General features: G+C 59.8%; 1 protein-coding gene across 1 annotated transcript in view; it reads left to right on the top strand.

Moving 5' to 3' along the window:
• Positions 1–17,601, top strand: part of LOC140409460 (galectin-3-binding protein-like) — a 419,647-nt gene that overhangs the window by 383,783 nt on the left and 18,263 nt on the right. The window lies entirely within an intron of this gene.

Raw genomic sequence — 17,601 nt, 5'->3', positions numbered from 1 at the left:
AGGAATCTAATCGACAAAGTTCATTGACAAATAGACAGTGGCGTATCGCAATAGGCCCAGATGGGGATTGAAGATTATTTGCAGCACACATTAACAAACTGAGCTAAGCGATTTTCTCCTCAATGTCCTATCTCCAAATGCCAACAATTCAGCTAAACTAAAACTGAAAAGCTTCTTTTATCAGTACGAGGGCCGCCAGTAGCTAAGCAACCTCTGCTGGTTTGATTTATTCTTCATGCGTAGCCCTCTCTGAGCAGAACAGAATCACAGCTGGAACTTAACCAACCCCCACACATACAAACACCTTTGTTCAGCATGAATCTAACTACAGGTTTTACCCTTCCAGGCACAGAAACATTAAATTAAACCCACTTAAAACAATATTTTATTTCTAACATGGGAAGGTATAATAAGGGACAAAGAAATGGCTGAGCAATTGAATACATGCTTTGGTTCTGTCTTCACAAACGAGGACACAAATCAGATCCCAGAACAAAGAATAAAGAACAAAGAAATGTACAGCACAGGAACAGGCCCTTCAGCCCTCCAAGCCCGTGTCGACCATGCTGCCCGACTAAACTACAATCTTCTACACTTCCTGGGTCCGTATCCCTCTATTCCCATCCTATTCATGTATTTGTCAAGATGCCCCTTAAATGTCACTATCGTCCCTGCTTCCACCACCTCCTCCGGTAGCGAGTTCCAGACACCCACTACCCTCTGTGTAAAAGTCTTGCCTCGTACATCTACTCTAAACCTTGCCCCTCTCACCTTAAACCTATGCCCCCTAGTAATTGACCCCTCTACCCTGGGAAAAAGTCTCTGACTATCCACTCTGTCTATGCCCCTCATAATTTTGTAGACCTCTATCAGGTCGCCCCTCAACCTCCGTCGTTCCAGTGAGAACAAACCGAGTTTATTCAACCGCTCCTCATAGCTAATGCCCTCCATACCAGGCAACATTCTGGTAAATCTCTTCTGCACCCTCTCAAAAGCCTCCACACCCTTCTGGTAGTGTGGCGACCAGAATTGAACACTATACTCCAAGTGTGGCCTAACTAAGGTTCTATACAGCTGCAACATGACTTGCCAATTCTTATATTCAATGCCCTGGTCAATGAAGGCAAGCATGCCGTATGCCTTCTTGACTACCTTCTCCACCTGTGTTGCCCCTTTCAGTGACCTGTGGACCTGTACACCTAGATCTCTCTGACTTTCAATACTCTTGAGGGTTCTACCATTCACTGTATATTCCCTACCTGCATTAGACCTTCCAAAATGCATTACCTCACATTTGTCCGGATTAAGCTCCATCTGCCATCTCTCCGCCCAAGTCTCCAAACAATCTAAATCCTGCTGTATCCTCTGACAGTCCTCATCGCTATCCGCAATTCCACTAAACTTTGTGTCGTCTGCAAACTTACTAATCAGACCAGTTACATTTTCCTCCAAATCATTTATATATACTACAAACAGCAAAGGTCCCAGCACTGATCCCTGCAGAACACCACTGGTCACAGCCCTCCAATTAGAAAAGCACCCTTCCATTGCTACTCTCTGCCTTCTATGAGCTAGCCAGTTCTGTATCCACCTTGCCAGCTCACCCCTGATCCCGTGTGACTTCACCTTTTGTACTAGTCTACCATGAGGGAAATGTTGGAGAATGAATGGATTAGTGAGAGGGAAGAACTGAGGGAGATCAGCATTAGTAGAGAAATGGTGCTGGGAAAACTGATGGGATTGAAGGCGGATAAATCCCCAGGGCCTGAGAATCTGCATCCCAGAGTGTTTAAGGAGGTGTCTCTGGAAATAGTGGATGCATTGGTGGTCATCTTCCAGGATTCTATAGATTCTGCAGATTGGAGGGTAGCTCACGTCACTCCAATATTCAAAAAGAGAGGTCGCGAGAAAGGGAATTATAGACCAGTAAGCCTAACATCGCTAGTGGGGAAAATGCTTGAATCCATTATCGAGGACTTTATAGCGGAACATTTAGAGTCAGCATGGATTTATGAAGGAAAAATCATGCTTGACAAATCTGTTGGAATTCTTTGAAGATGTAACCAGTACAGTCGACAAGGCGGAGCCAGTCGATTTGTATATTTGGACTTTCAGAAGGCGTTTGACGAAGTCCGCATAAGAGATTTTTGTGCAAAATTAAAGCGCATGGGATTGGGGGAAATGTATTGAGGTGGATAGAAAACGGGTTGGCAGAGAGGAAACAAAGAGTAGGCATTAATGGGTCCTTTTCAAATTGGCAGCCTCATTGTGAGGTTCCATAGGGTTAGGAGCTGGGACCCCAGCTATTCACAATATATATTAATGATTTGGATCAGGGAACAAAATGTAACATCTCAAAGTTTGCAGATGATACCAATTTGGTGAGAGGGTGAATCGTGACGAAGATGCAGGGATCCGACAGCAAGATCTGGACAGGTTGGGCGAGTGGGCAAATCAATGGCAGATGCAGTATAATTTGGATAAGTGTGAGGTTGTTACTTTGGAAGCAAAAACAGGAAGGCAGATTACTACCTGAATGGCTGTAAATTGGGAGAGGGGAGTGTGCAGCGGGACCTGGGTGTCCTTGTGCACCAGTCGCTGAAGGTAAGCATGCAGGTGCAGCAGGCGGTAAAGAAGGCTAATGGTATGTTGGCCTTCATTGCGAGAGGTTTCGAGTATAGAAGCAGGGATTGTTGCTGCAATTGTACAGGGCCTTGGTGAGGCCACACCTGGAGTATTGTCTGCAGTTGTGGTCTCCTTCTCTGAGGAAGGATGTTCTTGCTCTCGAGGGAGTGCAGTGAAGGTTTACCAGACTGATTCCAGGGATGGCGGGACTGTCATATGAGGAGAGATTGACTAGGTTGGGATTGTTCTCACTGGAGTTCAGAAGAATGAGGGGGGATCTCAGAGAGACTGAGAAACCTTTAATGGGACTAGGCAGGGTAGATGCAGGGAAGATGTTACCAATGTTGGATGTGTCCAGAAACAGAGGTCACAGCCTGAGGATTCAGGGTAAACCATTTTGGACAGAGATGAGGACCTCATCTCTGAAATGTTAAGAAAGCAAAGGTGGTTTTCTTCACCCAAAGAGTGGTGAGCCTGTGGAATGCATTACCAAAGGAAGTAGTTGATGCTAGGGCAGCATGGTAGCACAAGTGGTTAGCACTGTGGCTTCACAGCACCAGGGTCCCAGGTTCGATTCCCCGCTGGATCACTGTCTGTGCGGAGTCTGTATGTTCTCCTCGTGTCCGAGTGGGTCTTCTCCGGGCGCTCCGGTTTCCTCCCACAGTCCAAAGACGTGCAGGTTAGGTGGATTGGCCATGATAAATTGCCCTTAGTGACCAAAAAAGGTTAGGAGGGGTTATTGGGTTACGGGGATAGGGTGGAACATAGAACATAGAACATAGAAAATACAGCACAGAACAGGCCCTTCGGCCCACGATGTTGTGCCGAACCTTTGTCCTAGATTAATCATAGATTATCATTGAATTTTCAGTGCAGAAGGAGGCCATTCGGCCCTTTGAGTCTGCACCAGCTCTTGGAAAGAGCATCCTACCCAAACTCAACACCTCCACCCAACACCAAGGGCAATTTGGGCATTAAGGGCAATTTATCATTGGCCAATTCACCTAACCCGCACATCTTTGGACTGTGGGAGGAAACCGGAGCACCCGGAGGAAACCCACGCAGACACGGGGAGGATGTGCAGACTCCGCACAGACAGTGACCCAAGCCGGAATCGAACCTGGGACCCTGGAGCTGTGAAGCAATTGTGCTATCCACAATGCTACTGTGCTGCCCTTGAGAACAAATACATCTACACTATATCATTTTACCGTAATCCATGTACCTATCCAATAGCTGCTTGAAGGGCCCTAATGTTTCCGACTCAACTACTTCCACAGGCAGTGCATTCCATGCCCCCACTACTCTCTGGGTAAAGAACCCACCTCTGATATCCCTCCTATATCTTCCACCTTTCACCTTAAATTTATGTCCCCTTGTAATGGTTTGTTCCACCCAGTGAAAAGGTCTCTGACTGTCTACTCTATCTATTCCCCTGATCATCTTATAAACCTCTATCAAGTCGCCCCTCATCCTTCTCCGTTCTAATGAGAAAAGGCCTAGCACCCTCAACCTTTCCTCGTAAGACCTACTCTCCATTCCAGGCAACATCCTGGTAAATCTTCTTTGCACCTTTTCCAAAACTTCCACATCCTTCCTAAAATGAGGCGACCAAAACTGTACACAATACTCCAAATGTGGCCTGACCAATTTGTGAGGGCTTAAGTGGGTCGGTGCAGACTTGATGGGCCGAATGGCCTCCTTCTGCACTGTATGTTCTATGTTCTAATAAATATTGAATATATTCAAAAGGCGGCTGGATATAGCACTAGGGGAGAATGGGATCAAAGGCTATGGGGAGAAAGCAGGATGAGGCTATTGAGTTGGATGATCAGCCATGATGGTGATGAATGGCGGAGCAGCTCGAAGGGTCGAATGGCCTCCTCCTGCTCCGATCTTGTATGTATCTGTGGTAGTATGCATTAGGGGTCATGTGGGACTGTGAAGCCGTGATGCTATTGGCTGACAGATTCCGGGTCCTGGTTGGCTGTTGATCCCTAGCTCCGCCCTGAAGGCGGATTATAAGAACCTGGGCTTCTCCCCGCAGCTCCAGTCTGTTGCTGAACTGCTGGGAACAAGTCACGCTTAATAAAGCCTCATCGACTTCATCTCTATTCTTCTCTCTCGTAAGTCATTGTGCGCTACAATTTATTAAGCGTGCTTAAAGGACTATAGAGCTCCGGATCGCCCCGGAATGCCTGAGGATCAGCCCCCACGCAGTGAACTCAGCAGCAGTTTTCAAACACTGGCAGACTTGTTTCGAAGGCTACCTCCGAACGGCCCCCGGCCGGATAACAGAAGACCAGAAAATGCAGGTCCTGCATTCGAGGGTAAGCCCGTAAATTTACCCTCTCATAGAAGACGCCGAGGATTTCCCGACAGCGCTCGCAGCCCTAAAGAGCGTCTACGTTCGCCCCGTGAACCAGATCTACGCACGCTACCAACTCGCAACGAGACGGCAAAGTCCCGGAGAATCGCTAGATGAATTCTACGCCGCGCTGCTAATTTTGGGACGGGGCTGCAGCTGCCCGCCGGTAAACGCGACGGAACACACGGACATGTTAATTCGCGATGCGTTTGTGGCAGGTATGAACTCTCCCCAAATCCGCCAAAGACTTTTAGAAAAAGAGTCGCTAGGACTCTCAGAGGCACGGGCCCTTGCAGCTTCCCTAGATGTGGCCTCGCAAAACGCCCGCGCCTACGGCCCCGACCGCGCGGCAGCCCCTTGGGCTCCGTGGACCCCCGTCGCGACAAACCCCCCCCCTCCCTCACAGGCTTGCGCGGTTAAGAAACCAGACCATCCCGGGGGGCCCGCTGCTATTTCTGCGGGCAGGCGAAACACCCCCGGCAGCGCTGCCCGGCCCGCGCGGCAACTTGCAAGAGCTGCGGGAAAAAGGGCCATTTCGCGGCTGTGTGCCGGTCCCGGGGGGTCGCCGCTGTCCCCGGAGAAGAAAGAGTCCAGCGCATCCCAAACGCTCCCCAACCCCCCCCCAGCGCCCCATGTGCGACCCACGGGCGCCGCCATTTTGGCTCCCGGCCACCACGAGGGGAGGATGGGCGCCGCCATCTTGTGACCCCCCAGCCATGTGCGATGCATGGGGCGGCCATTTTGTCCACCCCCGACCATGTGCGATCCGTGGGGGCGGCCATTTTGTCCACCCCCGGCCGCGTGCGATTCATGGACGCCGCCACCTTGGATGACAGCAAAGGACCCCAGCATCGACGGCTCCACGGGGTCCGAAGAAGACGCTGAGATACTACGACCACATCTGGCCTCGGTGATGCTGGATCAAGCACGGCCCCGGACGCTCCAGACGACGACAACAACGGTGCTGATCAACGGACACGAGACACCATGCCTGATCAACTCCGGGAGCACCGAAAGTTTCATCCACCCTGACATGGTAAGACGCTGTTTTTTGACCATCCGTCCCAGTACGCAAAAGATTTCCCTTGCTGCAGGATCCCACTCCATAGAGATCAAAGGGTTCTGCATAGTGACCCTAACGGTGCAAGGGAGGGAGTTTAAAAACTACAGGCTCTACGTCCTCCCCCAACTCTGCGCGCCCACATTACTGGGATTAGATTTCCAGTGCAACCTGCAGAGCCTAACGTTTCAATTCGGCGGCCCAATACCCCCACTCACTATCTGCGGCCTCGCAACCCTCAAAGTTGAACCGCCATCCTTGTTTGCAAACCTCACCCCGGATTGCAAACCCGTCGCCACTAGGAGCAGACGGTACAGCGCCCAGGACCGGACATTTATCCGGTCCGAAGTCCAGCGGTTGCTGAAGGAAGGCATAATCCAGGCCAGCAATAGTCCCTGGAGAGCACAGGTGGTAGTAGTAAAGACCGGGGAGAAGCAAAGGATGGTCATAGACGATAGCCAGACCATCAACAGGTACACACAGCTAGATGCGTACCCTCTCCCCCGCATATCCGACATGGTAAATCGGATTGCCCAATATAAGGTCTTCTCCACCGTGGACCTCAAGTCCGCCTACCACCAGCTCCCCATCCGCCCAAGTGACCGCAAATACACAGCCTTCGAGGCAGATGGGCGACTATACCACTTCCTAAGGGTCCCATTTGGCATCACAAATGGGGTCTCGGTCTTCCAACGGGAGATGGTCCGAATGGTTGATCAACACGGGTTACAGGCCACGTTCCCATATCTCGACAACGTAACCATCTGCGGCCACGATCAGCAGGGCCACGACGCCAACCTCCAAAAATTCCTCCAGACCGCAAACGCCTTGAACCTCACATACAACGAGGAAAAGTGCGTGTTTAGCACAAACCGGCTGGCCATCCTGGGATACGTAGTGCGCAATGGGATAATAGGCCCCGACCCCGAACGTATGCGCCCCCTTATGGAATTTCCCCTTCCCCACTGCTCCAAAGCCCTGAAACGATGCCTGGGTTTTTTTCATATTACGCCCAGTGGGTCCCCCAGTATGCAGACAAGGCCCGCCCGCTAATACAGTCCACTACCTTCCCCCTGTCGACAGAGGCTAGCCAGGCCTTCAGCCGCATCAAAGCGGACATCGCAAAGGCCACGATGCGCGCCATCGACGAGTCCCTCCCCTTCCAGGTCGAGAGCGACGCATCCGACGTAGCTCTGGCGACCACCCTTAACCAAGCGGGCAGACCCGTGGCCTTTTTCTCCCGAACCCTCCACGCCTCAGAAATCCGCCACTCCTCAGGGAAAAGGAAGCCCAAGCCATAGTGGAAGCTGTGCGACATTGGAGGCATTACCTGGCCGGCAGGAGATTCACTCTCCTCACCGACCAACGGTCGGAAGCCTTCATGTTCGATAATGCACAGCGGGGCAAAATTAAAAATGACAAGATCGTAAGGTGGAGGATCGAACTCTCCACCTTCAATTGTGAGATCTTGTATCGTCCCGGAAAGCTGAACGAGCCGTCCGATGCCCTATCCCGCGACACATGTGCCAACGCACAAATAGACCGTCTCCAAACCCTCCACGAGGACCTCTGCCACCCGGGGGTCACTCGGTTCTACCATTTTATAAAGTCCCGCAACCTCCTCTACTCCGTGGAGGAGGTCCGTACAGTCACCAGGAACTGCCACATCTGCGCTGAGTGCAAACCGCATTTTTTCAGGCCAGATAGAGCGCACCTGATCAAGGCTTCCCGCCCCTTTGAACGCCTCAGTCTGGATTTCAAAGGGCCCCTCCCCTCCACCAATCGAAACACATACTTCCTGAACGTGGTGGACGAGTACTCCCGTTTCCCTTTCGCCATCCCCTGCCCCGACATGACAGCGGCCACAGTTATTAAAGCCCTGAGCACTATATTCACACTGTTCGGTTGCCCCGCATATATCCATAGCGACAGGTAGTCCTCCTTCATGAGTGACGAGCTGCGCCAGTTCCTGCTCAGCAAGGCATAGCCTCGAGCAGGACGACCAGCTACAACCCGCGGGGGAACGGGCAAGTAGAGAGGGAGAACGGCACGGTCTGGAAGACCGTCCTACTGGCCCTACGGTCCAGAGATCTCCCAGTTTCACGGTGGTAGGAGGTCCTCCCGGACGCTCTCCACTCCATCCGGTCGCTGCTGTGTACCACCACTAACCAAACGCCCCATGAGCGCCTCCTTGTCTTCCCCAGGAAGTCCTCCTCCGGAACGTCGCTGCCGACCTGGCTGGCGGCCCCAGGACCCATCTTGCTCCGGAAACACGTGCGGGCGCACAAGTCGGACCCGTTGGTCGAGAGGGTTCACCTCCTCCACGCGAACCCGCAGTACGCCTACGTGGCGTACCCCGACGGCCGACAGGACACGGTCTCCCTGCGAGACCTGGCGCCCGCCGGCAACACGCACACCCCCCCCCCCCGACACCGATCACCCCCTCCCTGCCAACGGCGCACCCCGCGACCGCCCCCTTCCCGGGTGGATCGGTCCTCCTCCCATGTCCGACCAGGAGTGAAACTGAAGAAGACACCGAATAGCTCCCGGAGACGACAACGCCTGAACAAGCACCTGCACCACCACCGGGGTTGAGATGATCAACAAGGAAGACCAGACCGCCCGCTCGACTCGTGGCATCGGTGCAACACAAGAATATTGTGGACTTTAACGAGAATGTTCTTTTTTCCTCTTACGAATTTTGTAAATAGTTCACAAACCCTGTACATAGCCCAATGTAGGGCAAAGTGTAGAGCATTGAAAAGACATGCCAAAAATTTTCTCCTCCCAGGACCAGCCTTGTAAACCCCTACCACCATGCGAAGCACCACCCCGCCGGGTTCATTTTTAACAAGGGGTGAATGTGGTAGTATGCATTAGGGGTCATGTGGGACTGTGAAGCCGTGATGCTATTGGCTGACAGATCCCGGGTCCTGGTTGGCTGTTGATCTCTAGCTCCGCCCTGAAGGCGGAGTATAAGAACCTGGGCTTCTCCCCGCAGCTCCAGTCTGTTGCTGAACTGCTGGGAACAAGTCACGCTTAATAAAGCCTCATCGACTTCACCTCTATTCGTCTCTCTCGTAAGTCATTGTGCGCTACAGTATCTATGTGATGTTTCCCAATACAAATATAAATCCCTTAAAACCACCTTTGTTTTCTTAACATATTTTCCAATGTATCGACCAGATACACTGAGAGGTTCCTTAGGCAGCACCTTCCAAACCCACGACTACTGCCATCGAGAAGGACAAGAGCAGCAGATACCTGGGAACTCCACCACCTGGAGGTTCCCCTCCAAGTCACTCACCATCCTGACTTGGAAATATATCGCCGTTCCTTCGCAACATCCTGGAACTCCCTCCCTAACAGCACAGTGGGTGTACCTACACCTCAAGGACTGTAGCCATTAAAGAAGGCAGCTCACCCCCACCTTCGGAAGGGCAGCTCGGGATGGATAATAAATGCCGAGCCTAACCAGCGACACACACACCCTGGAAAATATTAGAATAAACTGTGTTTTTCTGGCCTTGAATATTATGGGAGAGACGAGAAGGCTGGGAAGGCTGGGATGGACGGGGTGGCGGGGAACGCCGGGATGGCCAGGATGGCTGGTATTACCCCCCCCGCCCTCCCCAGAATACTTTGCACCAGCTCAGAGAGCACAGAAAACTTTGATTTAAGATCTGATGACAAACCAACAGCTGTGACTGTGCAGAACTCTCTCGGCACAGCTCCCAGTGACCCCCCCAGCACTGCGCCCCGAAACCCCCCTCAGCACTGCCCCCCAAAACCCCCCTCAGCACTGCCCCCAGTGACCCCCCCAGCACTGCCCCCCAAAACCCCCCTCAGCACTACCCCCCAAAACCCCCCTCAGCACTGCCCCCCGAAACCCCCCTCAGCACTGCCCCCCAAAACCCCCCTCAGCACTGCCCCCCAAAACCCCCCTCAGCACTGCCCCCAAAACCCCCTCAGCACTGCCCCCCGAAACCCCCCTCAGCACTGCCCCCAGTGACCCCCCCAGCACTGCCCCCCAAAACTCCCCTCAGCACTGCACACAGTGACCCCCCCCTCAGAACTGCCCCCGTGATCCCCTCAGCACTGCCCCCCGTGACCCCCTCAGCACTGCCCTCCGAGACCCCCCTCAGTACTGCCCCCCGAGACCCCCCTCAGCACTGCTCCCAGTGACCCCCCCTCAGCACTGCCCCCCGTGAACCCCCTCAGCACTGCCCCAAGAGACCCCCCTCAGCACTGCCCCCCGTGAACCCCCTCAGCACTGCCCCAAGAGACCCCCCTCAGCAGTGTTCCCAGTGACCCCCCTCAGCACTGCCATAAGTGAACCGCCTCAACACTGCCCCCCTTAGACCTTAGACCGCCATCAGCACTGCCCCCAGTGAATCCCTCAGCCCTGCCCCCAGTGACCCCCCTCAGCACTGCCCCCAGTGACCCCCCTCAGGACTGCCCCCCGAGAGCCCCCATCAGCACTGCCCCCAGAGAATCCCCTCAGCACTGCCCCCAGTGACCCCCCTCAGCACTGCCCCCAGTGACCCCCCTCAGCACTGCCCCAAGTGAACCCCCTCAGCACTGCCCCCAGTGACCCCCCCTCAGCACTGCCCCCAGTGACCCCCCTCAGGACTGCCCCCCGAGAGCCCCCATCAGCACTGCCCCAAGAGACCCCCTCAGCACTGCCCCCAGTGACCACCTCAGCACTGCCCCCAGTGACCCCCCCTCAGCACTGCCACCAGTCACCCCCCTCAGCACTGCCACCAGTGACCCCCCTCAGCACTGCCCCAAGTGACCCCCTCAGCACTGCCCCAAGAGACCCCCTCAGCACTGCCACCAGTGACCACCTCAGCACTGCCCCCAGTCACCCCCCACAGCACTGCCACCAGTGACCCCCCTCAGCACTGCCCCCAGAGACCCCCTCAGCACTGCCCACAGTGACCCCCCCCTCAGCACTGCCCCCAGTGACCCCCTCAGCACTGCCCCCCGAGACCCCCCTCAGCACTGCCCCCCGTGACCCCCTTCAGCACTGCCCCCCGAGACCCCCCTCAGCACTACTCCCAGTGACCCCCCTCAGCACTGCCCCCAGTGACGCCCCTCAGCACTGCCCCCAGTGACACCCCTCAGCACTGCCCCCAGTGACCCCCCCTCAGCACTGCCCCCCGTGACCCCCCTCAGCACTGCCCCCCGAGACCCCCCTCAGTACTGCTCCCAGTGACCCCCCTCAGCACTGCCCCCCGTGAACCCCCTCAGCACTGCCCCCCGAGACCCCCCTCAGTACTGCTCCCAGTGACCCCCCTCAGCACTGCCCCCCGTGACCCCCATCAGCACTGCCATAAGTGAACCCCCTCAGCACTGCCCCCCTTAGACCGCCATCAGCACTGCCCCAGTGACCCTCCTCAGCCCTGCCCCCAGTGACCCCCTCAGCACTGCCCCCAGTGACCCCCCTCAGCACTGCCCCCAGTGACCCCCCTCAGCACTGCCCCCAGTGACCCCCCTCAGCACTGCCCCCAGTGACCCCCCTCAGCACTGCCCCCAGTGACCCCCCTCAGCACTGCCCCCAGTGACCCCCCACAGCACTGCCCCAAGTGAACCCCTTCAGCACTGCCCCCCTTAGACCCCCTTCAGCACTGCCCCCCGAGAGCCCCCTCAGCACTGCCCCCAGTGACCCCCTCCCTCAGCACTGACCCCAGTGACCCCCCTCAGCACAGCCCCCAGTGATCCCCCTCAGCACTGCCCCCAGTGACCCCCCTCAGCACTGCCCCCGAGACCTCCCCCAGCACTGCCCCAAGTGAACCCCCTCAGCACTGCTCCCAGTGACCCCCCTCAGCACTGCCCCCAGTGACCCCCCCTCAGCACTGCCCCCAGTGACCCCCCCTCAGCGCTGCCCCAAGTGAACCCCCTCAGCACTGCCCCAAGAGACCCCCTCAGCACTGCCCCCAGTGACCACCCTCAGCACTGCCCCCAGTGACCCCCCTCAGCACTGCCCCCAGTGACCCCCCTCAGCACTGCCCCCAGTGACCCCGCTCAGCACTGCCCCCAGAGACCCCATCAGCACTGCCCCCAGTGACCCCCCTCAGCACTGCCACCAGTGACCCCCCTCAGCACTGCCCCCAGAGACCCCCTCAGCACTGCCCCCAGTGACCACCCCCTCAGCACTGCTCCCAGTGACCCCCTCAGCACTGCCCCCAGTGAATCCCCTCAGCACTGCCCCCAGTGACCCCGCTCAGCACTGCCCCCAGTGACCCCCCTCAGCACTGCCCCCAGTGACCCCCCTCAGCACTGCCCCCAGTGACCCCCCTCAGCACTGCCCCCAGTGACCCCGCTCAGCACTGCCCCCAGAGACCCCATCAGCACTGCCCCCAGTGACCCCCCTCAGCACTGCCACCAGTGACCCCCCTCAGCACTGCCCCCAGAGACCCCCTCAGCACTGCCCCCAGTGACCACCCCCTCAGCACTGCCCCCAGTGACCCCCGTCAGCACTGCCCCCATTGAACCCCCTCAGCACTGCCCCCAGTGACCCCCCTCAGCACTGCCCCCGAGACCTCCCCCAGCACTGCCCCCAGTGACCCCCTCAGCACTGCCCCCAGTGACCACCATCAGCACTGCCCCCAGTGACCCCCCTCAGTACTGCCCCCCGTGACCACCCTCAGCACTGCCCCCAGTGACCCCCCTCAGCACTGCCCCCAGTGACCCCCCTCAGCACTGCGCCCAGTGACCCCCTCAGCACTGCTCCCAGTGACCCTCCTCAGCACTGCCCCCAGTGACCCCCCTCAGCACTGCCCCCAGTGAACCCCTCAGCACTGACCCCAGTGACCCCCCTCAGCACTGCCCCCAGTGACCCCCCTCAGCACTGCCCCCAGTGACCCCCTCAGCACTGCCCCCAGTGACCCCCCACAGCACTGCCCCAAGTGAACCCCTTCAGCACTGCCCCCCTTAGACCCCCTTCAGCACTGCCCCCGAGAGCCCCCTCAGCACTGCCCCCAGTGACCCCCTCCCTCAGCACTGACCCCAGTGACCCCCCTCAGCACTGCCCCCCGAGAGCCCCCATCAGCACTGCCCCCAGTGACCCCCCTCAGCACTGCCCCCAGAGACCCCCTCAGCACTGCCCCCAGTGACCCCCCCTCAGCACTGCCCCAAGTGAACCCCCTCAGCACTGACCCAAGAGACCCGTCAGCACTGCCCCCAGTGACCACCCTCAGCACTGCCCCCAGTGACCCCCCTCAGCACTGCCACCAGTGAACCCCCTCAGCACTGCCCCCAGAGACCCCCTCAGCACTGCCCCCAGTGACCCCCCCCCCCTCAGCACTGCCCGCAGTAACCCCCTCAGCACTGCCCCCAGTGAATCCCCTCAGCACTGCCCCCAGTGACCCCCGTCAGCACTGTCCCCATTGAACCCCCTCAGCACTGCCCCCAGTGACCCCCCTCAGCACTGCCCCCGAGACCTCCCCCAGCACTGCCCCCAGTGACCCCCTCAGCACTGCCCCCAGTGACCACCATCAGCACTGCCCCCAGTGACCCCCCTCAGCACTGCCCCCCGTGACCACCCTCAGCACTGCCCCCCGAGACCCCGCTCAGCACTGCCCCCGAGACCTCCCCCAGCACTGCCCCCAGTGACCCCCCTCAGCACTGCCCCCAGTGACCCCCCTCAGCACTGCCCCCAGTGACCCCCTCAGCACTGCCCCCAGTGACCCCCTCAGCACTGCCCCCAGTGACCCCCCTCAGCACTGCCCCCAGTGAACCCCCTCAGCACTGCCCCAAGTGAACCCCCTCAGCACTGCCCACCTTAGACCCCCCTCAGCACTGCCCCCAGTGACCCCCCTCAGCACTGCCCCCAGTGACCCCCCTCAGCACTGCCCCCAGTGACCCCCTCAGCACTGCCCCCAGTGAACCCTCAGCACTGCCCCCAGTGACCCCCCTCAGCACTGCCCCCAGTGACCCCCCTCAGCACTGCCCCAAGTGAACCCCCTCAGCACTGCCCCCCTTAGACCGCCATCAGCACTGCCCCCAGTGACCCCCCTCAGCACTGCCCCCAGTGACCCCCCTCAGCACTGCCCCCAGTGACCCTCCTCAGCACTGCCCCCAGTGACCCCCCTCAGCACTGCCCCCAGTGAACCCCTCAGCACTGCCCCCAGTGACCCCCCTCAGCACTGCCCCCAGTGACCCCCCTCAGCACTGCCCCCAGTGACCCCCTCAGCACTGCCCCCAGTGACCCCCCTCAGCACTGCCCCTAGTGAACCCCCTCAGCACTGCCCCAAGTGAACCCCCTCAGCACTGCCCACCTTAGACCCCCCTCAGCACTGCCCCCCTTAGACCGCCATCAGCCCTGCCCCCAGTGACCCCCCTCAGCACTGCCTCCAGTGACCCCCCTCAGCACTGCCCCCAGTGACCCCCCTCAGCACTGCCCCCAGTGACCCCCCTCAGCACTGCCCACAGTGACCCCCCTCAGCACTGCCCCAAGTGAACCCCCTCAGGACTGCCCCCCTTAGACCCCCTTCAGCACTGACCCCCGAGAGCCCCCTCAGCACTGCCCCCAGTGACCCCCTCCCTCAGCACTGCCCCCAGTGACCCCCCCTCAGCACTGCCCCAAGTGAACCCCCTCAGCACTGCCCCCAGAGACCCCCTCAGCACTGCCCCCAGTGACCCCCCTCAGCACTGCCCCCAGTGACCCCCCTCAGCACTGCCACCAGTGACCCCCCTCAGCACTGACCCCAGAGACCCCCTCAGCACTGCCCCCAGTGACCCCCTCAGCACTGCCCCCAGTGAATCCCCTCAGCACTGCCCCCAGTGACCCCCGTCAGCACTGCCCCCATTGAACCCCCTCAGCACTGCCCCCAGTTACCCCCTCAGCACTGCCCCCAGTGACCCCCCTCAGCACTGCCCCCGTGACCCCCCCAGCACTGCCCCCCGAAACCCCCCTCAGCACTGACCCCAGTGACCCCCCTCAGCACTGCCCCACGAGACCCCCCTCAGCACTGACCCCAGTGACCCCCCTCAGCACTGCCCCTGGGGACCCCCACTCTGCACTGCCCCCATTGACCCCCCCTCAGCACTGCCCCCAGTGACCCCTCAGCACTGACCCCAGTGACCCCCTCAGCACTGACCCCAGTGACCCCCCTCAGCACTGCCCCCAGAGACCCCCTCAGCACTGACCCCAGTGACCCCTTCAGCACTGCCCCCAGTGACCCCCTCAGCACTGCCCCCAGTGAATCCCCTCAGCACTGCCCCCAGTGAACCCCTCAGCACTGCCCCCAGTGACCCCCCTCAGCACTGCCCCCAGTGACCCCCCTCAGCACTGCCCCCAGTGACCCCCTCAGCACTGCCCCCAGTGACCCCCCTCAGCACTGCCCCTAGTGAACCCCCTCAGCACTGCCCCAAGTGAACCCCCTCAGCACTGCCCACCTTAGACCCCCCTCAGCACTGCCCCCCTTAGACCGCCATCAGCACTGCCCCCAGTGACCCCCCTCAGCACTGCCCCCAGTGACCCCCCTCAGCACTGCCCCCAGTGACCCCCCTCAGCACTGACCCCAGTGACCCCCCTCAGCACTGACCCCAGTGACCCCCCTCAGCACTGCCCCAAGTGAACCCCCTCAGGACTGCCCCCCTTAGACCCCCTTCAGCACTGCCCCCCGAGAGCCCCCTCAGCACTGCCCCCAGTGACCCCCTCCCTCAGCACTGCCCCCAGTGACCCCCCCCTCAGCACTGCCCCAAGTGAACCCCCTCAGCACTGCCCCCAGAGACCACCTCAGCACTGCCCCCAGTGACCCCCACCTCAGCACTGCCCCAAGTGAACCCCCTCAGCACTGCCCCCAGAGACCCCCTCAGCACTGCCCCCAGTGACCCCCCTCAGCACTGCCCCCAGTGACCCCCCTCAGCACTGCCACCAGTGACCCCCCTCAGCACTGACCCCAGAGACCCCCTCAGCACTGCCCCCAGTGACCCCCTCAGCACTGCCCCCAGTGAATCCCCTCAGCACTGCCCCCAGTGACCCCCGTCAGCACTGCCCCCATTGAACCCCCTCAGCACTGCCCCCAGTTACCCCCTCAGCACTGCCCCCAGTGACCCCCCTCAGCACTGCCCCCCGTGACCCCCCCAGCACTGCCCCCCGAAACCCCCCTCAGCACTGACCCCAGTGACCCCCCTCAGCACTGCCCCCCGAGACCCCCCTCAGCACTGACCCCAGTGACCCCCCTCAGCACTGCCCCCAGTGACCCCCCCTCAGCACTGCCCCCAGTGACCCCTCAGCACTGACCCCAGTGACCCCCTCAGCACTGACCCCAGTGACCCCCCTCAGCACTGCCCCCAGAGACCCCCTCAGCACTGACCCCAGTGACCCCTTCAGCACTGCCCCCAGTGACCCCCCTCAGCACTGCCCCCAGTGACCCCCTCAGCACTGCCCCCAGTGACCCCCCTCAGCACTGCCCCCAGTGACCCCGCTCAGCACTGCCCCCAGGGGACCCACCTCAGCACTGCCCCCAGTGACCCCCCCTCAGCACTGCCCCCAGTGACCCCCCTCAGCACTGCCCCCCGAGGCCCCCCTCAGCACTGCCCCCAGTGACCCCGCTCAGCACTGCCCCCAGGGACCCCCCTCAGCACTGCCCCCAGTGACCCCCCTCAGCACTGCCCCCAGTGACCCCCCTCAGCACTGCCCCCCGAGGCCCCCCTCAGCACTGCCCCAGTGACCCCGCTCAGCACTGCCCCCAGTGAACCCCCTCAGCACTGCCCCCAGGGACCCCCCTCAGCACTGCCCCCAGTGAATCCCCTCAGCACTGCCCCCAGTGAACCCCTCAGCACTGCCCCCAGTGACCCCCCTCAGCACTGCCCCCAGTGACCCCCCTCAGCACTGCCCCCAGTGACCCCCTCAGCACTGCCCCCAGTGACCCCCCTCAGCACTGCCCCTAGTGAACCCCCTCAGCACTGCCCCAAGTGAACCCCCTCAGCACTGCCCACCTTAGACCCCCCTCAGCACTGCCCCCCTTAGACCGCCATCAGCACTGCCCCCAGTGACCCCCCTCAGCACTGCCCCCAGTGACCCCCCTCAGCACTGCCCCCAGTGACCCCCCTCAGCACTGACCCCAGTGACCCCCCTCAGCACTGACCCCAGTGACCCCCCTCAGCACTGCCCCAAGTGAACCCCCTCAGGACTGCCCCCCTTAGACCCCCTTCAGCACTGCCCCCCGAGAGCCCCCTCAGCACTGCCCCCAGTGACCCCCTCCCTCAGCACTGCCCCCAGTGACCCCCCCCTCAGCACTGCCCCAAGTGAACCCCCTCAGCACTGCCCCCAGAGACCACCTCAGCACTGCCCCCAGTGACCCCCACCTCAGCACTGCCCCAAGTGAACCCCCTCAGCACTGCCCCCAGAGACCCCCTCAGCACTGCCCCCAGTGACCCCCCTCAGCACTGCCCCCAGTGACCCCCCTCAGCACTGCCACCAGTGACCCCCCTCAGCACTGACCCCAGAGACCCCCTCAGCACTGCCCCCAGTGACCCCCTCAGCACTGCCCCCAGTGAATCCCCTCAGCACTGCCCCCAGTGACCCCCGTCAGCA

This window comes from Scyliorhinus torazame, chromosome 3 (assembly GCF_047496885.1).
Source record: "Scyliorhinus torazame isolate Kashiwa2021f chromosome 3, sScyTor2.1, whole genome shotgun sequence".
In the NCBI taxonomy this organism is placed as follows: Eukaryota; Metazoa; Chordata; class Chondrichthyes; order Carcharhiniformes; family Scyliorhinidae; genus Scyliorhinus; species Scyliorhinus torazame.
The sequence above is the reverse complement of the archived record's forward strand: the minus strand, read 5'-3'. Positions and strand labels throughout refer to the sequence as shown.